The sequence below is a fragment of the Frankliniella occidentalis genome, unplaced genomic scaffold, assembly GCF_000697945.3.
Source record: "Frankliniella occidentalis isolate FOCC.00 unplaced genomic scaffold, Focc_3.1 Scaffold1, whole genome shotgun sequence".
Classification (NCBI taxonomy): domain Eukaryota; kingdom Metazoa; phylum Arthropoda; class Insecta; order Thysanoptera; family Thripidae; genus Frankliniella; species Frankliniella occidentalis.
This window is the reverse complement of record NW_026267131.1, coordinates 2,175,533-2,180,143: the sequence shown is the minus strand read 5'-3', so window position 1 is coordinate 2,180,143 and position 4,611 is coordinate 2,175,533. Positions and strand designations below refer to the sequence as shown.

At 54.9% G+C, this 4,611-nt stretch overlaps 1 protein-coding gene across 2 annotated transcripts in view; it reads left to right on the top strand.

Annotated features, from left to right (window-relative positions):
• LOC113202665 (uncharacterized) overlaps positions 1-4,611 on the top strand; it is a 140,705-nt gene that overhangs the window by 110,549 nt on the left and 25,545 nt on the right. The gene's annotated exons all lie outside the window — the stretch shown is intronic.

Here is a 4,611-nt window from a genome sequence, read left to right as displayed (position 1 = left end):
GGGGGGAGAGATGGAAGGCTAGCACCATCAGAGGCTGTTAAACCAGAAGTAAAAGCAGTCAAACCGGAAGTAAAAAGAGGAGTGCTGGTGGCCGCAAACTTCCGGTCGCCCGCTCTCCCAATTTCTCTAAGCGGCCGGCTGGCTGTGTTACCGAAGACGGATGCCAGACAGCTGTACATAGCCGGCGCGGAGCGGTAACCTCCGACAAGCTCCCTTATTCATGGCTGGTCCCGTGGGCCCCCCCTGGGGTCGGGGCTCCCGTAGGGTGGGTAGCCCCCGCCGCTCCGCCACTCAACTCAAACCCTTTCGGGTACGGCTCGGTGCGAGCGTATACGTTTGGCAACACTGCCAATATATATATTTCCCTGTCTTTTCGTTTCTTTTTCTGTGTCCTCAGCCCTTCTCTTGTCTAGACGGTCGCCGCCCTGGAGAGCGCCTGGCGGGTAGACCGCCCCGCAGAGCACCCCTGCGCCGCGGGACAGGCTACCTGCCGGCGCGCACCGCGCAGCGCTCGCTCGCCCGCTACAGGAAAGGGGTACAGTTTCACCAGAGTAATTTAGTCTGCGGAAATCCTTACATATCAAAGGAGATTCGAAACCATAGCACTCTCGCTAGACGACACCGAACCACCCTTGCCTGCCAAGACTGCGGCCGTTGTCTTTCTGCGTCGGTCTATGGGGCTTGTTGTGAGCTGGCCAGACCAGACCGAGACGAGCGGCGAGCCCGGAAGAAATCAAGTCCCTTGTTGAGTACCAGCGGCAGAGCGGCACAGTTTGTTTGTCCTCGTAGGCGTAGCGCTGCCGATTGGTGTAATTTCTGGGTAGGGTCCTAGGTCCTACTAGCCTTCCCAGCATATCATTTTCTTTTCGCAAAATTCTACAATTTTTAGTTTATCACACACACACACACACACTCACTCACACACTCACACACTCACACACTCACACTGGGAAAGCAAAGGAAGGAATCATCACCCTTCTCCGGGTGCTAGTAAATTTCGTGCCTTTGCAGAGGCACTAAAAAATTCACACCCCTGGAGTATAAAGGCTCTATGACACTTAGTCTCGCAACTACTTTTGTTTTTCCAGTGCACTCACTCTCACTGACGAATGCCGCTATTTCGCATCCTGGCCGTTGACAAACGATATGCAATAATGAGAACTCCTAAACACTCATCATCGGGTCGAGGAGTGATCTTCTGGAGAGTTCCCCGGTCACCCCCGCCGCCCGCCTGAGGGCCCTGGGACCCCCCTGGGGAGTCTCCATTGTGGTCGCCACGCCCCGCCCCGCCACGCCCCGCCACGCCCCGCTGCTGGACAGGAGGGTGACACCGCCTGCTGCAATTCCGACACGATTGTGTGTGCGCGGCCGGCGCGGCTCGGAGCGGCCCCTTTCGATCCGACCGCTACGCTGCGACGAAAAAAAGGAGAAAAAAGAATCTGTTGGCAGCGCGCGCTAGCGTGCGTATGGGTCCCTAATCCAATCCCCGCTCCCCCTCCGCCGCAGCCGCCAGCCGCACAGTGGAGCCAACTGATTTTCAAAGGGCGACGTCTCCTCGGTCCCAGGTGGCCGCCAAGGTGCCGGCCGCACGCTGCTGGACTGGACGGGCTTACCAATGCAGAAGAACAAATTTCATCAACCAATTTCTCGCGACTGTATTTTCTAAAAGTTTATTTTTCTTGAAACTTTTTGTTGTGTGTGTGGTCTTTTTTCACCCTTTTTTTTCCGTTCAAGTTACCCGGTGTTTCAGTGTAGCGGGTTATTTGCCTAGTCCCTGTCGGTTGGGCGCCATGGCCCGCCTGCGGGACAAGAGGGTGATGTGCACCCAAAGAAATTAATTTAAGAAACAATTGTTTCTTGCCGACACAAGATCAAATTATTCACTCTTTGAACCAAGGTAATTTTGTCATTCGAGATAGATTTTGATCTTGTTGGAAAGAAAATATCAGCTTGATCCGAGACTAAAGTTGATCTTCTGTTGGCTTTAATACTTGAATCTAGGAGAAATGTACTTAAAACAAGAAACAGTTTTTCTGGGTGTGTAAACCTGTCGAGAAATCAGTGATTTGCGAATCGCGTTTTTAAGCCAATGTGTGTGTGAGTGTGAGAGAGGGGCGGGGGTTGATCGTCATCAATATTATCAACTTCTCTACGGCATGAGGAAAATCTCGCTGCAGATTTCCTAGAACCTCTCGGACAGTGTCTCAGCTCAGCCCACACAGCGGTCGGTCTTTGGTCTTATCAGATGCAGGGCTCGCTGATGCCTTAGGAACCGTGTCATGGTCGGACGGGAATCAGCGAGTGAGAGAGAGAGAGAGAAACGAAGAGGCAAAGAGAGGAGAGAATAGAGAGAGGCGATGGGGAGCGCGAAGAGGGCGTGGTGAGTGCGGGGCTGGATCCTCTGGTCGGCAAACGAATGTCAGTCTAGTAGTCGCCTTGCTGCTGATTTCGTTTACACGAATCTGCGAATGGAATTGAATTGTGCCAGCTCCGGGTTTTTCCCCTCTTTCTCTCGCCTCCCTCTCAGTCTCACGGCAAATACGCGACTTTGATTTCCCCGCCCGCTCGGCCCGCTCCTCATTGAGACGAGTCGACCGTTATCAGGCGACGATTTCCTGCGCAGCCAAACGAACAAGGACGAACATTTCTGGAACACTGACTAAATGAGGTATTTCTTTTGCGATGAAAAGACGGTCCGGGAGAGAGTGTGGAGTGGAAAGGGTGGGGGCGAAGCGAAGCAAAAGAGAAGGGGATGAGGGAGCGCAGCAGGCCCCGGGCCTCTCTGCTCCCCACACGGACCTTGCGGAGAAACAGGGCGGGTTGGGTTGTTCTGATTGCATTCAGAACAGACTGGTGCAGTTTACGGATTGCATTAGGGGGCCTACTGCTTGCATGCAAGTGCCTCCCCCTCCCCCCCCACTAACAGGGGACCCACAGCACGTCCGCACGTTGGGAACAAGGGCAGAGTCAGGAACCGGAACACCGGGAAAAAATAGAAGTTAAACATATTGATTGGACAATTCCAATTTTTGCAAAATGTCAAAGTGCGATAATTTTGGCAGAGAGGTGAGTGGTGTCGCCGCTTATTTTCTTCTAAATATCAAGATCCTTGTATTGAACTCGAGGATTGTTTCAATCTCACAGTAACCACATTTCGAAGGAAAAGCAGTCCTCATCGCCATTTTCAGAGCCGAGCCGAGACAAGTTGAACTGAGCCTGGCCGGCCAGAGCTGATTGTGAGATAGCAGTGAGATGAGATGCAAGAGGCGCAGAGGTAATGGTCCAGCGGAGGAGGCTGGCGGTACAGAATGCTCATCATAACTCGCCACGACGACCAGATTCATTAAAATGTGATGATGCACTTGGATCTGCCGCCGGAGAGAGGGAGAGAGAAGCGGGAGGTAGAGTAAGAGGGAGTGAGAGAGAGAGAGAGACAGCGCGTGGTGTGGTAGGTGACATGGCTTGTTCATCTTAAGTTTGAGTAGGGCGCGGTGGGGCGTGGCGGCCCCCGCGCGGTGGACCCCGCCCTGCTCGACAACTTTCCGGGCTTCTTATCTCCAAAGAGAAGTTGCAAAATTTTCCTTCGAGTTGCGGTGGGTGCCCCCAAAGTGGCGTAGCACAGGGGCCTAACTGCCGGGGCGGGTGCGTGGCGGGGCGTGGCGGGGCGTGGCGGAGCGTAGCGAGGCGGGGCGTTCCGGCTAGGTGGCACCCCGACCTGGGCCACGAGGCTCAGGGGCTTCAAAGAGAGCACCGTCTTCTTGTTCGACAAGGGGGAGCAGAGACTCCGCCCCGGGGCTGGGGAAGAAAATGACAGCACGACCTTGGGACGGCGAGGGGGGCGAGCTAGTGAAGCGGCGAGGGGCGGGGGCGACTGAAGGGGGGGGGGGGGTGCCGATTGAATGCGAATAGGTGCATCTCCGGCGGAATGGCTGAGCAGAGAGGAAGACGGACTGCTGGCTTTAACGTCGCGGGGAAGGGAGGGACCGCCACGACTGTCTCATCCATCCGACATCAGCCCTCTCTCTTTCTCTCTCTCTCTCTCTCGCGCGCGCGCTCGGCTGGCGCCCGGACTGGTCATAGCGGCTTGCTAGATCTTGATAGAGCCCCGCTCCAGGACGCCACGCCTCGCCGCACTAACCAACAAGGACGTCCCTCAGCGCGGGCCGACTGCTGTCACTTCAACCCCGACGGCGGCTTGTTCGCGAGGTTTACTAGAATATCTGGGGGAATGTATAAAAACAAAAACGTTTGTCTTCAAACGATCTTTTTCCTCCTGTCCCACGCTTGTTTCGCAAGCCGCAACTGTGTAGGGTGGCGGGAGGCCAGGGGTGTTCCCGTTGCAGAGAGTGGTTTTATGGTTTGTTTTACTGTTGTTCCGTTAATCGGGGGTCAACGAGGTCGCTAACGGAGACCGCTTCTTAACGGACGGACAAGTTAACAGGCGGAAAACGAGCGGAGAGACGTTCACCCTGAAAAGAACGGAGGGCAAGAGAGAGGGAGTAAAAGAGAGATCCTGCTCCAGCATGTGTTTCCACGGTGTCCTATTACCCCTCCCACCTCCCTATGCCCTTTTCTCTCTCTTTCCCACTCTTCTCCACTCTCCCTGTTTTG